We start from the raw sequence: 24443 nt of genomic DNA, 5'->3' as shown, positions 1-24443 counted from the left end.
GCTGGCTGCAGTTTGCAGAGCGTTGAAAGTGGTTTTGGCTACACTCAGCTGTCTTCAGGCTACTACCTGCCAGCCTTCAGGCTGCTGGTGAGAAACTGGCCCTTCAAAAGGGACACCTCAGGTTTTACTTGTTTCACCCGTGGGCTCTGTATTCATGGTGCCTCCTAGTGTACCCGACATGGTGGATCTGCCCACACTGTAGGATGAGTGGCGAGCTGTAAGATGTACGCATCACTTGAGGCAAGGGCTATTGTGGAAACTGGGCATTTGGCCTCACCTATTTTCCCTGTGAGTGAACAGGTGGCTGTTTCTTCAGCAGGGTCTGAACAGGGAGATGTAGGAAGGAGCTGGGTAGTTGTTGGGAGCTCCAGTGCTGTGCATGTTATGGAGTCCCTTAGAAATATAATGTTCAGGACTGGAAAAAAATCTAATCTGCGCTTGGTACATCTGCAGGGATGCCTCATCCGAGATGTGGAGGAGGCCTTGCCTGTGGTTACGAAGCACGCAGGGTAGAGATGACTGCAAGCTGTGGCTCATGTCAGCACCAGCAACATCTGTCAGGTGGGTTTTGGTAGACAGCCACGGTGGAAATATCTTGTATCTACAAACAAGACAACCCTTATTGATAGTTTCAGCATAGAGACAGGGATTAATAATCACAATTTCATCTTACTGACTATGGTTATGAACATTAATAAATCAGTCAAGAAGGCTAGTAGAGCGTTTCTACTAGGATGACCAGATAAGCATTTGTTAGCATCTCACCTAGACAGTGGATTGGAAACATTTAGTTCCAGTGTGATGGACATAGAGGAACTATGAACGAAGTTTAAAAAGATTTAAATTGTCCTCAGGACATGTATGTTCCTAGTAAGTAGAGTACTGATGGAAAAGAACCACCACGGTTTAGAACAAAATTCAGAAAATGATGAGGAAGCAAGGGCTGTCACGTTCTCAGTTCAAAAGTGAATGTGTAACTGATGATAGGCAAAGGCTAGTAGAGATCTGTGTGCTTGTGAAAAGCTCTATGTGTGAAGCATACAACTACTACCACTGTCATAACTTAGCAAAAGATCTGACTGAGAACCTGAGAAAATTCAGGTCCTATGTAAAATTTCTAAGCACATCAATGGCTTCCGTCCAGTCACTCATTGAACAGTGTGGTGTGGCAGTTGAAGGAAGCAAAATGAAAGCCATCATTTTAAATTCTGCATTTAAGGAATTGTTCATGCAGAATAATTGTACAAACATGCCATCATTTGATCATGATCCATAGTCCCGTAAGGATAACCTAGTAATAAGCATCCTTGATGTAGAGGAGCAACTGGAAGAGTTGAAAACAAATAAGTTGCCAGATCTAGATGGGATCCCAGTTCAGTTTTACAAAGAGTACTCTAGGGCATTGTCCCCTTACTTAGATTGCTTTTATCATGAATCTCTCACCCAACACAAAGTCCCAAGGGACTGGAAAAAGTGCAGGTGACTCCTAGTGACTCCTACATGTATGAAGGGTAAAAGAACAGACCCACACTATTAGAGACTGATATTGTTAACATTGCTTTGCTGCTGAATTATCGACTATAATTCGAGTATAATAAATTTCCTAGAGTGTGAAAAGGTTATATGCATGAATCAGCATTGTTTTAGATAGTGTTACTTGTGTGTAACTTAATTTGCCCTTTTTCTACATGATGTACTGTCAACTGTGGATGGAGGGCAACAGGTAGGATCCACATTTCTAAATTTCCAAAAAGCATTTGTCACAGTTCTCCACTGCAGAAAGTTAACAAAGGTTCCCAGATATTACTTCTTAAGTAATAGAACCAAGTACATTGTCTTCGATGGTGAGTGTTCACCAGTGGAAGTGGTATCATTGGGAGTGCCTCAGGTAAGTGTGATAGGGCCACTGTCATTTTCTGTATACATGAATGATCTGGTGGACAGGGTGAGCAGCAATCTGTGGTTGTTTGCTGGTAATGCTGTGGTGTACAGGAAGATTTGAAGATGAGTGACTGTAGGACACTACAAGATGACTTACACAATATTTCTGGTTGGTGTGATGAATGACAACAGACTCTGAATGTAGAAAAGTGTAAGTTAATGTGGATGAGTATGAAAGCAACACCACAATGTTCAGATGCAGCATTAATTGTCGCCTGCTTGACCCAATCACACTGTTTAAATATCTGGACATAACATTGCAAAGTGATACGAAACAGAATGAGCTTGTGAGGATTATGGTAGGGAAGGCAAATGATCAGGTTTTGTTTACTATGAGAAGTTTAGGACATTGTGATTCACCTGTAAAAGAGACTGCATATAGGATACTAGTCATCTACAGTTGAGTGCTGATCGAGTGTTTGGGATCTGTACCAGGTCAGATTAAAGGAAGACATCAAAGCAATTCTGAAGTGGGCTTCTAGATCCATTACCAATAGGTTGGAACAACAGGCAAATGTTATAGAGATGATTGGAAGGGTAAGTGATGTTCTTTTCGAGTAATACTATTGAGAAGATTTAGAGAACTGACATTTGAAGCTGATTGCAGAACCATTGTACTGCTGCCAACATACATTTCACGTGAGGAACAAGAAGATAAGATATGGAAAATTTGTGCTCATATGGAGGTTAGACAGTTGCTTTCCCTTCACTCTATCTGTGAGTGGAACAGGAAAGGAAATGATAATTTGTGGTACAGGGTACCCTCTACCACACAGTGTACAGTAGCTTGTGGATTACATATTTATATAAATGTAAATGGAATATAAGTACACCTACATTGTGTACTTCTATAGCAGTGACATGCATGCCATGAATATGAAAGAGTCTGATATCCATCCTATAACATAGTACACAATTTGCCATGTATCTAATTGCTGTCAGATCTGAGGCAGAGACATTTCTTTATAATGTTTGCCTAAGATTTGACTGCAGTAACATTCATGACAAACTGTTTACTATGTTATAGGACAGATTTCAGATCCTATAATATTAACTAACATGCTTGCCATTGTTAAAGAAGTACATAATTGAAGTAGACTTATGTTACTGCTACTGTATGTATAGCTATCTTTTGTAGAAATTGATATACATACTGTTGTTTGTTCCTCTACATCAGATAGGTTATAAACTCAAAAAATGGTTTTCGCAAATAAAACATTTCTGGTTCAGTTCATGTTGTACAGAATATGAAAGCTGCAGGTATTTCTTGCTCCTAAAATTTTTCTAATGATTTTCCTGTGTTCCCATTTCATTTCTTCAAGTTTGTGTTTTGTGTTAGGTGTCAGCGTTTTGCTTGCTTACAGAACTTTTGGTTTTATGATTGTGTTTTAGTACCAACTTTTTGTCTGTCTTGACATGAACTTTTTGCTGAAGATGTTTTTGATGCCTAATAGTTTGATGAATTCTCTGAGGTATTTAAAGTATAGGACCCTATTAATTTTACTACACTCCTGGAAATGGAAAAAAGAACACATTGACACCGGTGTGTCAGACCCACCATACTTGCTCCGGACACTGCGAGAGGGCTGTACAAGCAATGATCACACGCACGGCACAGCGGACACACCAGGAACCGCGGTGTTGGCCGTCGAATGGCGCTAGCTGCGCAGCATTTGTGCACCGCCGCCGTCAGTGTCAGCCAGTTTGCCGTGGCATATGGAGCTCCATCGCAGTCTTTAACACTGGTAGCATGCCGCGACAGCGTGGACGTGAACCGTATGTGCAATTGACGGACTTTGAGCGAGGGCGTATAGTGGGCATGCGGGAGGCCGGGTGGACGTACCGCCGAATTGCTCAACACGTGGGGCGTGAGGTCTCCACAGTACATCGATGTTGTCACCAGTGGTCGGCGGAAGGTGCACGTGCCCGTCGACCTGGGACCGGACCGCAGCAACGCACGGATGCACGTCAAGACCGTAGGATCCTACGCAGTGCCGTAGGGGCCGCACCGCCACTTCCCAGCAAATTAGGGACACTGTTGCTCCTGGGGTATCGGCGAGGACCATTCGCAACCGTCTCCATGAAGCTGGGGTACGGTCCCGCACACCGTTAGGCCGTCTTCCGCTCACGCCCCAACATCGTGCAGCCCGCCTCCAGTGGTGTCGCGACAGGCGTGAATGGAGGGACGAATGGAGACGTGTCGTCTTCAGCGATGAGAGTCGCTTCTGCCTTGGTGCCAATGATGGTCGTATGCGTGTTTGTCGCCGTGCAGGTGAGCGCCACAATCAGGACTGCATACGACCGAGGCACACAGGGCCAACACCCGGCATCATGGTGTGGGGAGCGATCTCCTACACTGGCCGTACACCACTGGTGATCGTCGAGGGGACACTGAATAGTGCACGGTACATCCAAGCCGTCATCGAACCCATCGTTCTACCATTCCTAGACGTGCAAGGGAACTTGCTGTTCCAACAGGACAATGCATGTCCGCATGTATCCCGTGCCACCCAACGTGCTCTAGAAGGTGTAAGTCAACTACCCTGGCCAGCAAGATCTCCGGATCTGTCCCCCATTGAGCATGTTTGGGACTGGATGAAGCATCGTCTCACGCGGTCTGCACGTCCAGCACGAACGCTGGTCCAACTGAGGCGCCAGGTGGAAATGGCAAGGCAAGCCGTTCCACAGGACTACATCCAGCATCTCTACGATTGTCTCCATGGGAGAATAGCAGCCTGCATTGCTGCGAAAGGTGGATATACACTGTACTAGTGCCGACATTGTGCATGCTCTGTTGCCTGTGTCTATGTGCCTGTGGTTCTGTCAGTGTGATCATGTGATGTATCTGACCCCAGGAATGTGTCAATAAAGTTTCCCCTTCCTGGGACAATGAATTCACGGTGTTCTTATTTCAATTTCCAGGAGTGTATATTTTGTTTCCTGGCTCAAAATTTCTATCTGTTGAACATAAGAATTCAGTTTTTTGAATGAGATTTGTAACCCTACTTTTTCTTTAAGTGCCCTGATCTGTCTGATGGCAGCCTCTTTGTCCTCTGTATCACCAGGTCATCCAGCAAGTACAAGGTATGGAATGTAGAGGTTGTTTTTGGAGAAGCCCACTCAGACTGACTTTTAAAACACATGTTTCTTGAATTGTTTCACCCATTCTTCCTTATTTTTCTTTGAGATGACATGGAAAAGAATAGGAGAGATTCCATCTCTTGTCTCATAGCTGTTTGAATGTCCCCAATATACTTTACTTTAGATTATATGCCAGTTAGTGCTTCTTTTATGAGTTCTCATGTTCTCATGTTTTTGGAATACAGAGGGGTTGTCTGTCAAGTAGTATGCCTGTTTGAATTCTACAAATGTGCATATTAGAGGCTTTTGTCTGAGGGGCTCACATTTTGAGTATGGATTTGAGATTAAAAATTTATTCTGAGCATGAGCTGTTTGGTCTGAATCCTGCTTGATGTTGTGCTAATTTCAGTTCTAATTGCTTTTGTGCCCCATTCAAGAGACAAGCTAATAGGGCTTTTTAAGTGACTGTTGAGAGGGAGACCCCTTTGTAGTTATTTGCATCTGATTTGTTGCCTTTTTTAGGTAATGAATGTATTAGAGCAATCTTCCAGCTATCCAAGATTTTTTTGGATTAATTTCTTTGAGTGAGTTTGGGCCTAAATTTTTCAAGACTTCAGTTACAATTCCATCCTCTCATGATGCTGTTTTTGTTTCTTGATGTGTGAATAAAGCTCCTCTTGTGTTTGTGGTGACAAACTGTCTGATTTGATTTCTGGATGTATTTTCAGTAATTTCTCTTTGGTTTCCAGATGATTTAAAAGTGAAAAATATGTGGCTAGTTTTTGAGAATTATCTATATTTGTCAAAGCTAATTTACAATCTTGTTTTTGAAAACAGAGGTTCTGTGGTGAGTACCATTTGATTTGGTTTGCGAAGATGCTATAGAAACTGTGTGTGTTGTAAGTTTTGAAATTGTATTTCAGTTAACTTCAGTTGGTTACTGACTTATTTTCGTTTATTTTGTTTTAAAATCTTTGATGTTTGTTTGTGAACTTTGAGAAAATTCTTCTCTGTTTCTTTTGATTACTTGCAGTTTTAATTTTGAAATGCCTTTCTTCTTTCTTTCAATGCATTCTCATGTCCTCGATTCCACCAAGGGTGTTTGGTTTTTTGTGGAAAGGGATCAGATTGTTCACTGTTTTGATGATTTTTGTTTTAAATTTTCTCTATCTTCTGTAGATGGTTCTTCCCATTATTCTGTTATTTTATAGTCTTTGATTTTGTATAGATAAAATTTTCTGATCACATGTGTTTTCCTATTTAATTGTCTTTTGGCTATGAATTTAATTTTGATTCTGGTTAAATAGTCATTCAAATCAATGCTTATACCTGTGCATACTTGCACATTGCAAATTTCTTTTTGGTCTTTGTATGATATTGCCAAATGATCAATATTAAATTCTCCTAAATCATGTATAGGTCCTCACTATGTTACTTGTTTTTTGTTTTTTTTTTTTTTGTTTTTTTTTGTTTTTTTGTTTTGAGCTTTTTCCAGAGTGAGATTGACATAATTTTTAAATCATTTTGTTGGCATAACTCAATGGCTCATGCACCGTTCTCATTGGTTAATTTGTGTGTGCAGGATAGTCTCCCACTGTTGTTGTGTATTTGCATCCTCTGCCAGTTTATGCATTAAAATTACCGAGTAGAATTTTCATATCATCTTTCATAATTTTGACTATGTCCTTTATAAATATGTAACAGGATTTTTGAAGTAGCCAAATAAGCAGGTCCCCCAGGAAACCTGTTATCTTGTTATTATCTTTAGTTGTTATAGATCTACACCTCATGGTAATGTCATTCAGAACCATATGAGTACAGATAATAATTATGAACAACAACAGGCATACACTGTAAATTTTCCACACGTGTCACATCATAAACAAAGAAATGTGATTAAAAAATCAGTCAATTGGCCTCAAGTGTGCAAAGAAGAACAAAAAGTGATAATTTTTGCCGATAATCATGGACGTCAGATAGCAGAAAAGATAGTAGATACACAAACTAATGCAAGTGTCCCAGCCTTTGTCAAACCAGGAGCAGGCATTGCAGAAGTGAGTTAATGTCTGAAAAAACTATTATTTCATGTGTGTGTAGATCTCCTGTTAGCAACATTAGTGTGGTTTTTTCTTTTTTTTTTTTTTTTAAGAAAAGTAGGACGATGCTTTAGGCGAACTTAAGACTACTGGGAAAACAATGATACTATGTGGTGATTTTTATACTGACTTTCTGAGCCACAGCCCTCGCAGGGAAACCTTTTTAAATATTATAAAAGCCTACAATCTTTGTCTGACTGTTAGCTCTCCAACACATGTAACAAAAACTAGTGCCACTATCCTTGATCAGGTATGTGTAAACATGTACAAGTGTACATCAGTAAAGTTTGATACCAGCCATAGTGACCACCTTTCGCAATTACTGACCATACTTGTAAATCACATTTCAAGCAGTATACAAAATATCATCCTTAAAAGGATTTATAGCAGGAAAAATATTGAATATTTCCAGTATCTAATCAGCAAACAATGTTGGAGAGAAGTATATGATACCTCTATTACCAATGAAAAGGTGGAAAATTTTTTGAACATTTTCAAGCATAAGTTTGACATAGCTTTTCCACAAGGAAAAGTGATTTCCAAAAGCACAGATAGATTCAAAAACTGGATTACATCAGGCATTAGAGTATCTTATGAAAGGAAGTGGGAACTTTTTTTGCAGTCAAAACCTCACAGCAATCAAGAATTTAATAATTATTTCAAAAAATACAAGCTAGTTTTGAAATGTATCATAAAAGAGGCAAAAATTAAGGAAAATGACAAATATATTATGAAGTCATCCAATAAAACTAAGTCCATATGGAAAACATTGCAGGATTTTATTTGGAAGAAGACAACTCACAAAAATATTGTGATATCACATGATGGAAAGAATGTCACTGACCCTAGGGGAGTTGCAAACAGTTTCAATTCTTATTCTGCAACTGTTTCTGGAAAATTAGTGACAGAAAAATTTGGAAATCCAGCTAATACAACATGGAAAGAACTTTCATCTATTGAAATAAATAATATATCCATGTTCCTCAGTCCAATAAGCCCAACAGAGCTCCTAAATAACATTAACTCACTGAAGAGTGATTATTCAACTGGTATTGATAATATTCCAGATTATATCATAAAAATAACAGCAAGACAAGTGCTTTCACCTTTATTAGACATATGTAACTCATCCTTATCATGTGGTGTCTTCCCTCAGCAACTGAAAATGGCAAAAGGAATACCCCTATATAAAAAACGTGATCATCAGTGCATGGGTAACTATAAGCCTGTGTATCTACTGTCAGGGTTTTTGAAAATCATTGAAAAAGTGTTCTTTCAAAACTAACTACATTCTTCGACAAGAATAATATTATTTCGGGATGTCAACATGGCTTCAGACCACAGCAATCAATTGAAACAGCCACTTTCAATCTGATAAACTATGTCTTAAATTCAGTGGACAACCACAGAAATATCTCAGGTTTATTCTTGAACCTAACCAAAGTTTTTGATGTGATTGATCATTCTGTACTCCGGAGGAAGCATGAATGGTGTGGTGTAAGAGGTACGCCAAATTCTTGGATTAAATCATATTTGGAATATTGCTCTCAGGTAACTGAAATTAAGTACATGGAAGGAAATGAGCTCCAGGTACACCTTTCAGAACCATGTGGAATAAGTTATGGTGTTCCACAGGGCTCCATTTTAGGTCCCTTTCTTTTATTGGTCTACATTAATAATTTTCCATCACACATTAGGGACTCTTAACCTGTACTGTTTGCAGATCACACCAGTCTATAGACTGAAGACAATAAAGAAGAAAATCTTAATGCATCTGCAAAACATATTACAAAAGGAGTGTCTGAATGGTTTACCAGAAACAGGCTAATAGTTAATCCCCAAAAAATGGTACTCATGAATTTCCATACAGATCAACATAAAAATCTGGCACAACCTGTAATATGTGTAGATAACCAAAGCATTAGTGCTGTCAATGAGACTAAATTTCTTGGGATTCATATCCAGGCAAATCTTAAATGGAGCAATCATATCACATCCCTAAATTCAAAACTAGCAAAAATGAGCTATGTAGTAAGAATTCTTTCAACAATACTAGTGAAGAAACAGTTGGGCTGTATACTTTGCTCATGTGCATTCAATACTGAAGTACGGTATCATTTTCTGGGGGAATCTACACTAGAACATAACAGTTTTGAGGAAAGAAAGGCAATTATAAGAATAATGAAACAAGTGAGCAGCAGAAGACCATGCAAACCTTTCTTTAAAGATCTAAAGATCCTACCCCTTCCCTTCATTTGTGTACTGTAAGTTGTCATGCATGTCATAAAAAGCATACTGAGAAAAGAAAACCTTTTTCCTCAAAAGAAAAGTGTCCATGATTACAGTACCAGGTCCGACAGTGACATACATGTTAATCATTGTAACACCACATTATGCCAAAAAGATGTATAAAATCTCTTCCTGAGCTACAAAACTTTAAAAAGTCTGTGACAGCTGACCTGAAAAACTGCTACTATTCAATCTCACAGTATCTTATGCAAGAAGAAACGTAATTTGTATCTTTAATTGTAGAAATAAGTTATAAATATACAGAATTTCAAAAAAATTTGTAATTATTAACTGCATTTATCCAATTTGTTATAAAAATTTAAATAATGAATGCTTGACATTTGAAAAACCAGTAGTTAAAAAGGTTTCTGTCCAATATCCTGTGAACAATATATGTACTGAAAAAAAGATTTATGTGCACAAATAAACAAATTTATATGGCTAAATAGATATGGCAAGGACGAATCATTCATTCTTGTGAATGTCTTATGTAAACCATGGGCTGAAAATGACATAGACCACCCTGATGCTAAGCATGCTGCACAGTACAGTCTGACAAATGCTGCATCACCCATCCATGCCTTTCTGATTTCTCCTATCTTTAACCTTTTCAGACCTGAATTGTTTGTGGAGGAAGGAAAATTTTTCTTCATGCCATAATGCTCTTTGGTGATTTTTTAATGATTTTAGGTGCAAGATTTCTACAAAAATATGTACCCATTTTCAAAATATACTTTGTACACTTGGCTTCTTTTTGTGAACTAAGATAATTATTTTTGAAATATTCATTGTTATAATAAATAAATTTATCATTCAACGATCACCATACAAAATAACAATAATAGTATTAATTTATACAGTGAAATATAACTAACCAACAGCTAGAAGTAGAATTGGAAAAATTTGATAGCCAAATTTTGTGTATCACTGAACACTGGTGCAAAGGGAAGCAAATTGAACACATCGCATTAGCCTCATTTGTCCTTGCATGTTACTATAGCAGAATCTCAATGAATAGTGGAGGTTCATGTATCTATGTAAAAAATGTATGTCATTTAAAGTAAGATATGATCTTTTAGATCTAGATGAGGACAAACATTTCGAACTTTCCGCTGTTGAAATAATAGGACCTGGCATATCAAAAAAATTAGTCATATTTTGTGTGTACCGCCCTCCCAGTGGAGACATTGATATATTCTTCTCAAAACTGAATCAAAGCTTAGACAAGGTTTCTGGACCAAATGCAAACGTAATTATCTGTGGTGACTTAAACATTAATATGATGAAGCCTGATAAGGCTAGCAACATATATGTGAATATTCTAAGCTGTTATGGAATATCCTCCCTTGTTAATTGTCCAACTAGAATAACGAAAGAATCCTCCTCATCTATAGATCATGAGGCTACAGATATTGATAGTAAAAAATGTCATATTGTTATCCAAAACCTGGGCCTAGCAGACCACCTCTGCGAGATCTTAAAAACTAACATTCGTGTAGAAACTCCTCCTAAACTTTGTACATACAAAAGAACGTTTTCCAAATCAGCCCTGCATCAGTTTAAAGCCCAGCTAGAATATGAAGATTGGAGGGAAGTCTATGCAGAAACCAACGCAAATCAGAAATTTAAGTTCATGTCAATTTTTAAACTCAGATTTGAAGAGATGTTTCCCAAAACTCTTTATCAAATTAAAACTACAAAGAGAAATCAGTGGGTGACTACAGGTATAAAAAAATCCTCAGAAACTCTTAGATACCTCAACTCCATAAAAAATAATCAATCTAACCCAGAAGTTCTGCAATCCTACAAAAAGTACAGGAAAATTTACAGAAAGGTGTTGCTAGCTGCAAAAAAAAAAAAAAAACTTTCAAACAACAAAATATTACTTGAAGCTGAAAACAAGAGCAAAGCAGCCTGAAACATCGTCAAACAGGAAACATCTAACTCTGCTAAAAAGGACCTCAATTCACATATTAAAAACAAAAATGTACCAGTAGGTAACCCTAAAAAATTAGTTGATTTTGTAAACTCATATTTCAGTAGTATTGCAAAAAAATTAAGGCAGAAATTACCAGATACGTATGATTTACCTACTCAGAACCAGCCAACAAACTCAATGGTGCTCTTGCCAACTATAGAAAGGGAAGTGGCACTAGTAGTACACCAACTAAAAAATAAAACTTCAGTAGGACTTGATGAAATCCCAGTCTGCGCAATTAAAGATTGTATAGACTCCATAAAGGGCCCATTAACAGACATAATTAATGAATCTTTGGAATCTGGATACTTTCCGGAGTACCTAAAACAAGCAAAAGTTATACCTATCCTTAAAAATGGAGATATGGAAAATGTAGAGAACTACAGGCCGATCTCTATACTGTCTATCATTTCTAAAATAATAGAAATACTAGTCAAAAAGAGACTGCTAAATTACCTGAATAAATATAATCTTCTTTCCAATGACCAATTTGGTTTTAGGTCTGGAAAAGGCACACAATATGCTATAGCACAGTTCTCTAAAGTAATTTTAGAAGCACTGGACAAAGGTGAAAATGTAAGTGGTGTCTTTTTAGACTTGTCCAACGCCTTTGATACAGTTGACCACAAAATCTTACTTCATAAATTAGGGCAAATAGGAATAAGAGGTGTGACAAAGAAGTGGTTCAAATCATACTTGGAAAACAGAGTTCAACGAGTTGAGATATCACAAGTTTCAAACAATTCCCTTATAAAACACCTGTCTGACCCAGAAAATGTGAATATAGGCGTCCCACAGGGAAGTGTATTAGGCCCAATATTGTTTATTATATACATTAACGACTTCCCACAAAGTATCAGACATGGCGAAAAGATACTTTTTGCTGATGACAGCAACATAGTAATAACAGGTGAAAATCCAACACAACTGTCAGAAAGAGCAAATGAGGCTCTCAATGATGTCCACAACTGGTCATTAAAAAATAAAGTAACCCTAAATGTAAAGAAAACTAACTATATTAACTTCCAATTGAACAAAAAACACAATGCCACTAGAATAAAAGTTAATAATAATGAATTAGAATGTGTAACAAGTACCAAATTCTTAGGGATGAATGTAGACAGCCAACTGAAATGGACAAACCATGTCAAAATTTGGCAAAGAAATTATCCACAGCATGCTATGCTCTTAGAATCCTTGCACTGGTATGCAATAATACCTGTCTTAAAATAACATATTACGGATATCTACACTCAGTCCTCAGCTATGGGATCATGTTTTGGGGAACAAGTGCCAGTAACATACAAACTGTGTTCAAAGTACAAAAAAGAGCCATAAGGATAATAACAAATAGCAACAACAGGGCCCACGGTCTAGAATTATTTAGAAAGCTAGGAATTCTAACTGTTTCTTGTGAGTATATCTTTCAGAACATAATGTTCATTAAGAAAAATCTTAACATGTACAACACAAACAGCCTAATACATGACCATGAAACAAGAGCTTGTCACCACCTCCATCTAGATAGAAAGAATAAGGCAAAGACACAAAAAAGTATATTTTACAATGGGATAAAACTGTACAACAAATTACCACAAGAAATTAAAGAAATAAATGAGCCCCTCACTTTCAGACAAAAGCTTAAAACCTTTTTAGTAAGTAAAAGTTGTTATACTGTAAAAGAATATTTAACATAGATGTAGATTATTAGCAACATATGACATTATCACCAAAATATTATGTAATTATAAATATGTGTATGTATAAAAACAAAGATGAGGTGACTTACCGAACAAAATTCGAATTTTGTGTGTGTGTTTGTGTTTGTTTGTTTGTGTGTCTATCGACCTGCCAGCGCTTTTGTTCGGTAAGTCGCCTCATCTTTGTTTTTATATATAATTTTTCCCACGTGGAATGTTTCCTTCCATTATATAAATATGTGTATGACTAGTTATAAAAACTAAACAAAATATGAGAAACCTGTTTAATTGTAAATGTAAATGTGTGCTCATGTGTTGTAATCTGACGACATCCATACAATATTTATTGTTCCACGGATGAATAAATAAATAAATAAATAAACAATTTCCAAGTGTTCCGGTGTCCCCAAGCTCCTGTCACTGCTACATTGACTTGCTGATGTTTTTATATAGAAGCCAACATTTGATAGAACTTGTACATGATAAAAAGACTGAACATTCATGAATGTATACAGAAGATTTCCACTGTGGTAAAATATTTGTGTTGTAACTAAAAGATGGTAAAATTTAATGTACACTATTGTAGGCAGTGGTTCTGAAAGAAACACCATAGTTTTAGATTTCCAAACATGAACGCTTCTCTCTTGATATTGTGGCAACTCCTTCCCTCACCTCCATTTGTAGCAGCAGATGACAAGCTGCATAGACTGGAAACCAGCCCTACAACACCCTTGCTGGCCACTTCTGCCGTGGGAGAATTTAGACAGCCATGCTTTCCGGATGCTAGGCATGCTGAACCATCACTTGACCAGTCTTTTGTTCTGCTCTAAGAAGACAACATCCCCTGCCACACTCTCAGCAGTTTGTCTGCACAATACCACATGGTCCACATCATAGTCTGCTGCATTTTGCTGGAGTATGTGCAAACCGCAGAACTCTTATCCACACTTTTTGCCATTGTCCGGTTGTGATCTGCTTAATGGGAGGAGTACTACCATGTTTTTTCCATGCTGCATTCCCAAGCTGCATCTTCTCAAGGTAGTTCTATTGACTACAGGAGTACGAAGCGTGATGCTGGATGCCCGGTTTATTCCCCTGGTATCAGCAGCTGGAGTATTGCATGCAGTGTAGTGCAAATAGCGCAGTGAAATGTAATGGAGGGCAGGGTTACCAGACGAATTTATTACTATCCTATCCCTGGCCATTTTGGTGCTGCTTTGGCACCAAGTGTGCCATTGTAGCAGCTTTTCCCTCACTGCCAAACTCTGCTGAACAAAGGCTGCAAGTCACCCATGGTCTGTCTGGTCCAGGCCCTCCTCAATTAAGAGATATTAGCACATTTTGAATGTCTCTGTAGTCTTTAGCTTTTGGGTTAGTATGTCAAAATCAGTTCCCTCAGCTTCTCCAGCGTGCCCCATTGTGTACTGCCATTTTCTTAACCAGCACACCTAGTAGGCATGTGCGTCCCTTAGGTGTATAGAAGGGAACATAGTTTATTCCTCAATCTCAGTCTCTAATACTTTGGACAACTTAAAGTGGCTAAGTATGTGTGTAAATTCCCACTCCTTTAACAATGTGACTTACTTGAGATGCTCAGCCAACTTCCCTTGCTGGTTAGCTTGCTGCTGCAACCTCCTTTTCTCTTCTTCTCTGAAGTATATTTGTTAGGAACAGGGATTTCTCAAGACTCACTCTGCTTATAAAATAAGCAGACATATGCATTTCTTTTTCTCCACTTAACAACATATATTTAAACATCAGACTTTTACAAATATTATTCTCCACATAAACAAATACTTTCAAGTAAGTCTCCTCGCATCTCCAAAGGTTAGAAACAAAGTACATATAAGGTAGGTTGACTTGAAAACCATGTCCTTTCTCAATACCCGTTTTATTTTCTCCTTTTCAAAAATGAGTATTAATTAACATCTTTTTCCAACTCCATTGTTCTTTTGTCACTACAATCATCAAAGTAACAGAACAGCACTGAATACATAAACATTCCTTGTTCTTTCACCATATCTTCCATGGCGTGACTGGCAAACACTTGTCAGTGCAGCTCGACTGCCGTGTCTACAGTTGTCTCACAATAAACTTCAAGCAATATTTTATATACCATCATTATGTAAATTTATACCACAGATAATAAGAATTCATATTTCAACAGTATACCTTGTTCCTTTAATAACAGTGAATACCCTTTTTCTTATTATTTAGCTATTCCTTATTTTTTTATTTTACTTTAATTATAAAATGCGAATATTTCAATACTGGAGTTAGCTCTTTCAATATCTGAAAATTGTGAGGACCAGTTTTTTTTCTTTTTTCTACTCTTCATCCAATCATAAATTCCAGGTTCATGTCACTTGAGTTCTTTATTTTTGTTCTAATTCCTAATACTATTTCTTCCTTAGTACATACTAGTATCATTATTTATAGTAGTTTGTAGCCTGGAGGAACTCTGGGCAAATGGAAGTATTTTTTTCGACCATTGTAAACTCACATAAAACAACATAATGTAGCTAGTGGTACATAGAATTCAAACTTACCAGAATAATTCTTATTAAATGTGTGACTTCTGTCACGATACTGTCCTTTTTCCCTAGGATCAGTACCTATACCTTACATGTGCGTTGACCCTATGAGTGCACTTCCTCCTTCCGTTCTGCTATGTACGCCCCTTTATAAAACATCACTATTCATCAGGCCTCAGGTCATCCTGTCTCTATGTAGGTATGCCTGTCCTATATCCTTAGCAAATGCTGGGTACATCCCCCTTATACTTTATGAGTGGGCCTCATGGTTTATTGCCCTAGTATACATCTTTATGTAGACTATAATTAAATATTTCCTGGTAAAAATAAAATCTATTTTACACTTCACTCTCACTTCTTAGTACCTCCTCTAATACCCTAGAGTCTTCTTCCACTTCTCAATTTTTGCAATCTTAGTAGATACTGTGTATACACATATTATTCACCTCATGGTAGATACTATGTCTGCCTGTATTAATCAACTCTTAGTAGATACTATGTCTACACATAATGATCAAGTCCCACTACTCTATGACTCATCACCTCATCAGAGTGTTTGCTCCCCGACTTTTCTTAATGATTATCATGATTAACTCCAACCTTGCTTATCACTGTTTTATAATTATTACACACGCTCTCCAGAGCGTTGGTATGCTGATAGATACACAAATAAACACAAACACATACACAAAACTCAAGCCTCGCAACCCACGGCTGCTTCATCAGGAAAGAGGGAAGGAGAGGGAAAGACGAAAGGATGTGGGTTTTAAGGGAGAGGGTAAGGAGTCATTCCAATCCCGGGAGCGGAAAGACTTACCTTAGGGGGAAAATAGGACAGGTATACACACACACACACACACACACACACACACACACACACACACATCCATCCACACACACACACACACACACACACACATATATATATATATATATATACATATATTAATTAATAGGGGGAAACATTCCACATGGGAAAAATATATCTAAAAACAAAGATGATGTGACTTACCAACCCGCTCCCGGGATTGGAATGATTCCTTACCCTCTCCCTTAAAACCCACTTCTTTTCGTCTTTCCCTCTCCTTCCCTCTTTCCTGACGAAGCAACCATTGGTTGCGAAAGCTAGAATTTTGTGTGTATGTTTGTGTTTGTTTGTGTGTCTATCGGCGCTTTCGTTTGGTAAGTCACATCATCTTTGTTTTTATATATATATATATATATATATATATATATATATATATATATATTGCCCAAACTCTTTGTCTTTAAATACGTCTGCTTGTGTCTGTATATGTGTGGATGGATATGTGTGTGTGTGCGAGTGTATACCCGTCCTTTTTTCCTTTTTTCCCCCCTAAGGTAAGTCTTTCTGCTCCCGGGATTGGAATGACTCCTTACCCTCTCCCTTAAAACCCACATCCTTTTGTCTTTCCCTCTCCTTCCCTCTTTCCTGATGAGGCAACAGTTTGTTGCAAAAGCTTGAATTTTGTGTGTATGTTTGTGTTTGTTTGTGTGTCTGTCGACCTGCCAGCACTTACATTTGGTAAGTCACATCATCTTTGTTTATATATATATATATATATATATATATATATATATATATATATATATATATATATATGTGTGTGTGTGTGTGTGTGTGTGTGTGTGTGTGTGTGCCAACTGGCTTGCACTGCATTCGAATGTAACACAGGTAACACATGTCACACTGATGCTTACTAAAGTGAGAGTTAGCGTTTCCTTCAGCCAACCTCTTCATTTGTACGTCTCTGAAATATTGTGAAAGCTAGAGCATATGATATGAGAGTTTTCTACTTTCAGAGCGATTTTGTGAGTGTTACTCATCATTTTAATAGGTTCCAAACTTTACTGTCAGATACAATCTGAAAACTCAGGGCTACTATTTGATATGCAACACCTTATGAGATGAGGTTTGTCTTGAAAGAGCAGCCCTCATGTATGAACAAGAACTTGCTGCTTTTGAGCATTAATAACTTCTGGACACTGCTGTTACTTAAACAGAAGGTGTAGGCAAAATATGCTGCTGTTGCTTATTAATGAGTATGGATGGTATTTCTCTAAAAAGAGGAATGGACTGAAAAAGAATGTTACTGGAAAGTAGATCCATACATTAGTAGTTCTTTTAATATGTTTGACTGTTATTATAAAATTTACAGTTATTTAACAGGCTGTGGAAACCATCATAAGGGGCAGCATCCAGTGTATTGAACAGATACAGTTTTCTAGACATCACCAGATGAAATCAACTATTCTAGGAATCAGGTGGTAATCAAAACACCTTTGTAGTACTTAAGAATGCCTTACCTCTGGCAATTCTAATGTATTTTCAATAATGTGTATTATCAGGTAGGGGAAGACAAATTTTGCTCACCCCCAAAAACAGTTAATCATTGTTGACATCTTTTTAAAGAGGTACTGGTGAGTAAGTAGGCTCCAGAACCTGAAAATATCTTTTAGTAGTATGTTAGCAATATAAATGCACTTTCAGTAACAAGTATTACAATTTGTGGGGGAGGGATTAACCATTTAGTGGTGTGCTGATTTTCATTACATGAGTGTGTACACATGTAAAGAATAGCTGCTTTTATAGTACCAAGATAAAAATGTATGAGCGCAATCACAGTTTAATTTTAGTTTAACTAATGAATAGTTGCTGAAGGGAATAGGAAAATGGGGGGGGTGCATAAAATATAATATATAATGGAAACTGTTAATAATTGCTGCTTAAGTAAGTAAAAAAGAAATTTTGAAAGAATAATCGAAAAAATTGGAAAGTACTCATATCCTGAGTGAACTTTAGCTGGCATTAATATCAAAAGACTTTCAATATTCAATACATTATTAGATTAACATTCGTAAATTTACATACATCCATTTCTTGTTACTGCTATTGTTCACGGAGATTGGTATGACAATACTGGTTCTGGATCGCCCCTCGTCTGCTCACGCAAATTATTCTTATTAGCTTTGATCCTCTTGATGCAGGATTCTCAGCATGTCATGGAATAATGAACAGAATATGACTCTGTGAATAAACATCCTTATCCTGATAACTTTCTATAGAACTTTTTAATGTACGATTGGAATACAAATTTTTAACACTATTAAAAATTCATTAGTTGAAGGGCATATCTTTGCTCGTTTTGTTTCTATGCTAATATTATCTATGGTACAAAAATTATTATATATAACGAAAAGAATGAGGGAGAAAAGAAAAGAAAAAAATAATAATATGATACATTACCATTGGCCCCTCACTGTGCCCTGATATCATATGGAGGTGCACAGTGTCTGAGCTTATTTCTCTTTTTATGGGTTGATAACTCTGGCTGGTGTGGATATAGCCTTTATTTTTCGGCCATTGGAGCTATCCTATATGGTTACCAATTTATATAGGCCTTCAGCTCCCTTAACACATACATACATGTTTTCCTTCATAAGAAAATGCTTGTTGTAACCACGTAGTCCCATTATTGTTAGTCAGTATCTACCCAGTGCTTAGCTCACAAAGCATGTGCATGCAGTTCAACATCCATTACTGTCCCTGCTCGGTTTCATCTGTTTAATACAATCTCAGAGTGCCAGTGTTGTGTGTTCACATAGCCTTCACTGCACAAATGTGTGAAGCTCATGTTCAGCGCGTGATCCTTTGTGAAATCTTCAATCCAGAGACTACTGGTTTCCGTACCAGTGGCTCGAGAAATGTATTTCACCTTGTCGCTTGCTCTTATTCAGTGGGGACAACAGCCATACATCCAACATCCTCCAACAATGTTAGTTTCTTGCCGCTTCTACAACGTTGTTGAACACAGAAAATTCATGTTTTTATGATGTTGTTGAGCACAGAAAATTCATGCTACACCAAGTATTGTCATTTTTAGTTCATCACGGGCACTCCCACATATCTCACACACACTCTTAACACTTTTCAGGCAGGTTTCATATATTTTTGTGCTTTGTTTTTGAGTGTATTTCATACCATTGCATTTAACAAAATCCTATTCATTTGCTGACATGCCATTATCATTGCTTATATACATTACAATCTGATTGTGATTTTGTTTAGTACATTTTGTTAAATTATAATTTTGTTACATTGTTCAATTCCAATTATATGATTACACTTTTTGCTCTGTTTGTTTTTACATCATTTACATAACATTCATACAATAATAGTTTCAATTTTCCTTTATGGCATAAATTGACATACATTTCATGCCAATTCACAGTGACTTCTTGTCAGAGCATATTTACCAATTTCAAGGAATTAAAGAAGTAAACAAGAGTTGCTACAACAGATTCTACATGATGCTTAAATAACTACATGTGGCCTCAGCTCTCCAGGACAGATCTACATGCTAAAGGGTTAAGGAAATTTCATGGAAAGGCATTTGTGTGACAGTTATGTCTTGTTACTAGACTTAATTGTGATCCCCAGAACAAAATAGCTTGTTGTTTATAAACATAATGCAAACCTGACAATACCAATTGTATCAAATGCTTATTCAGTGTTTAAAGTGCAGCTCAATATTTACTTGTTGTGTTCCTTTTAAAAGGATAACCATTTCATATGCTGAGGTATACAGAGTTGTATCATCAATACTATATCTTGTGTACAATGAGCATAAAAATAGTGTATACATAGGTAACAAACGCGTATAAAAATTTCAATTCAAATCAAGTGTTGGACACTTTCATGAGTAGTAGATGCTCACAGCAGTTAGGTTTCGACCCCTTGTTTATTTGGTAGTGCTGGACCTTAGTTCAACATTGTGATATGTGACATACTGCAACTGTATTCTTCTAAATATATTCTCACATTATCACACTCATACATATAATGAACTTACAACTATATTTACTTGCGGTATGGTCCTTTCTTGTGTTTATATGGTACCTAACACTAGACAAGCACTTATCTTTCTTCACTTTAGCACATGTTGTTGCATTGTTCCCTGGAAGAAAAAACTTAATACTAGCTTAAAACTAAATCTTCATAGATAAGTTTACAGTGGCTCGATGGTCACTAATACCTCTATCATATATTCAAACATGTATTCATTTACTTTAGTGTGCAGTCATGCTTTCACAAACTCATTTAATGTCATGTGCATCTCTACTTACCTTGTAAATCTAAAAGATAAACTGTATCACAAGTGTGGTGTGGCCTCTTATTCAGTTTGCCACTTATATTGTACTCACTTGTTTACCTGTAGCAAGAGTTTTCTGGTGCCTCAGTTATGCTTAGTGAGTGTACTTTCAATACTTAAATTTGTAACTATATAGATATAACGTACATAATAGCACAGCTTTAGTAATTATTTTGTAGTTTAGGATCCCTTTCCATTTATATAATCCCTTACTCTTGTCTTTGTTTGTGTGTATTTAGTAGGTACTCATAGCTGTAGTATAGACTCTCCATTAATTTTCTATGTCCCTGTTTATGCAATAGGCTTTAAAAATGCTAGTGCAGGCTGTAGCTCATAGGGTTTATTTGTTTTGGGTGCTCCAACACTTCTAGCTGTGTCTATCTGGCATGCACGTGCTTGCAGTTGGTTGACTAGCTTTCTCCCCAATACACATGCACTGCCTGGCTCTGTTACCACTAATGTCGCGGCGAGTTAAGTAGTGCATTGCACACTACTGTGCATTTCACAAGTTTGTTTATTCATTTATAACTGGGCTACACACAAGGTGAAATGGTGTGTGTAAGTATCATCATATCTAGACACATAAAAATAAAATCCTTCCTTGTTATGTCCACTTACCTTATCATTTACACATTTGATATACAAGAAAGAACATAAGCAAAAAGTTTTCTTATCAACTAACAACATAAATTCTGGAATGTGATTTTGCAGCATCTTAAATCTAATGTTATTATTCATATATATAACTTAGAGGGTATATAGCCCTTCTTCAGTATACAAATAAACATTCTCAAGTCTTTGTGTGGGTAAAGGCCTTTGTCTCTACCCGTGTTTGTGTGTGCCAATCTGTATGTTGACAGGTGGGGGATTTTGTATGGTCCGGTATATAGTAATTGCCACTTACACTTCAGTTTTTCAATTTTTGTGAGTATGGGTTTTGTTTTAAGTAACTCCTTAGGTCCTATTTAAAACTGTGTTGTGCATTTCAGCTTTCTGCGGTAAATTCCTTTTCTGTATTTAGCCAAAGTTGGTTTCTACTTGTTGTATTATATCATCCAGTGATAATTCCAGTATTGGTATCTGGGGCAAAGGTTTTTCCCATTCGTCTACTTGTTTGCAATTGAACATCAGCTAATTTGGTGTAAATCCAGTTGATGTATGGAGAAGGCTGTTTACAATTTATAAGAAAGGAGTGACGTGTTCAATCCACTTGGTATGTTTATGAGGTATATACGTTCTCACAAACTTGTTGAATTCCTTAAACACCTTTTCTATGGGGAATGCTTTGGGATGAAATTCGAATACTAAAATGTGTTTGATTCAGTTGGAATCTACAAACTCTTTCCACTTACATCCAACAAAATATGAGGCATTAGCTATTATAATGACTTCTGGTTTTCCTGCTTTTGCAAAATAATCCTCTGTAATTTATCTTATAATTGAACTGGCTGTAACGTTCTGTACAGCATACAGTTTTATATATTTAGTGAAAATATCATACAGGTCTACTATACATTTTACTATCCCTTTACCTCTGGAATTGGATCCAGCCACATCTAATGATACCTTTTCTAGAGGTTTCTTAGCCACAACAGGATGTCGTTCTATCTGTTTCGAGATGTTAGAATGTTTTGCTTTCTGGCAAACAATACACTTTCTTACCACTTGTAGTACTATTTGTCTAAGGTTGGGGAAATAACAATATTTACTTATTTTATCAGTGTATATTGCAGTGCCATAATGGCCCATAATATTGTGTGTATGTAAGATAAAGTCATCCACATATCCCTCTGGTAAACACATGTGCCTCTGTTCCAGTTTCTTGAGATTTGCTGTTACTCCAATACTTGTTCAATTAATACTAAATGTTCTGCCCAAGTGGGTGTAGTGACTAAAAGGTTTTCCACATATACTGTTACCTTAATCAAAAGTTCAATCCCTAGCACTCTATCAAGTGCAGAGGTACATACACCTGCACTTTTGTTCAATGCAAATGGAAATACTTGAAATTTTAAACTCCTGCCCCCACATACAAAGGCGGTATACTTCCAAGTTTCTTCATGTATTTTTATTTGCCAATATGAAGACCAGAGGTCAATTATACCAAGAAATGTAGCATTATGGAATTTCATAAGCTGTTGCTCTAAATTGATTGGATGTGTTCGGACTAGTAGAATAATCTTATTTATATTATGTGCATCGAGGATCAAGCGCACCTTGCCATCAGGCTTACTAACAGCTAAGATCGGAGTACAGTAAGGGGAAAATTATAGTTGTATTATGCCCCATTCAAGCATCCTGTTAATCTCTTTTCTTACTGCTTCCCTCTTTGGTAGAACAAAAGGTTTTGCAAGGATACACTTCCATTTTGCACATGAAATCCTTAATAATACCTGGTCTTTTTTCAAACACATGTATATAAGCAAGTATCAGTTCCCAAAGTTCTACTTGCTGTTCTTGAGACAAGAACTTAGATTCATTTACCTTTGAGCTTGTCGTGTTGATGTTTATTTCTTCTGCTGAGAGACCTGTGTGTATCCAACGTCAAACATAATTTTCTGGGCTTTGGTCTATGTACGAGGTAAAACATTTTGAAATGATCTGATAAAGACCACAGAGTGTGTTCTTTTCCCTTCAGAAGTAAGTATCGGAAATTGTGAATGCCTAAGTAATTCCTCACTGCGAGTATGTTGACAAACATGCCCTGCTGTGAGTGACAGGCTTGTTTATGTTCGCTTGTGGCATAGCACATGGCAACTGCGATTGCTCGACAGGTGCAACTGCCAGCAAGTGTTGTTGCATTGTGCGAACTTCACTATTTCCCTTCGATGGGCTGACCCCATATTGTGGGTAACCAGTGAAGGTATCTAACTTCTCTAAAAGGATAGGTTTGATTTCTGTCATATGTTGTTTTGGAATAGCAGTAGTTTTGGCAACACTGCCTCATAAACTTTCCTCTGCTTCCTTGAAAACCGAGTCTATTTTAGCTAGAAAATGACTTTCTTTCTCTTTTAGAGCTTCTTCTACAGTATATACATAAATTTTGCATTCTGACACTACCCTTTCAGCAAGGGTGCTGCCCTGGTCCAGCATCCCAGCTTCAACTTTTTCAGTTATTTCCTTTACCTCTGCATATAGCTTATCTCTCTGTTTTTTTGAAAAATTCTGACTCTAAATTTAACTGATCTACTCTTAGACTCAACTTGTGTATTTCTGTAGGTAGATTTTTCCGTATGTCTTGTGGCTCGCTGACTGTTTTTGTCACATTTTTTACCGATGCATCCTTAATTAGAGTATATGCTTCACTAAGGTTTCAGAACTCACCTGCTAGTTGTTCCTGTTTACAATCTATGGATGTTACCTTTTCTATTAATGTATTTATATTGTGGGACATGTCGGTAATTATTTCATGTTTTAGTCTTTTACCAAGCTCTGTGAACTTACAGCAAAATTTGTCAGATAATTCGGTGCATATAGTTTTGCCCACCTCACTGCACTGTTGTCTAATATTATTCTTGAATTGTTAAATGCATGATTTTGCTGGGCAAATTGTTGTCGTACATTTTTTCTGATGTCTTGTGAACTGCTGAGTACACTGTTGTGTTATTAGTAGCATGAGTTGTGACAAATTGTGGGCATCACAAGCATCT

Source organism: Schistocerca serialis, chromosome 5, assembly GCF_023864345.2.
Source record: "Schistocerca serialis cubense isolate TAMUIC-IGC-003099 chromosome 5, iqSchSeri2.2, whole genome shotgun sequence".
Lineage (NCBI taxonomy): Eukaryota > Metazoa > Arthropoda > Insecta > Orthoptera > Acrididae > Schistocerca > Schistocerca serialis.
Note: the sequence above shows the minus strand (reverse complement) of the source record.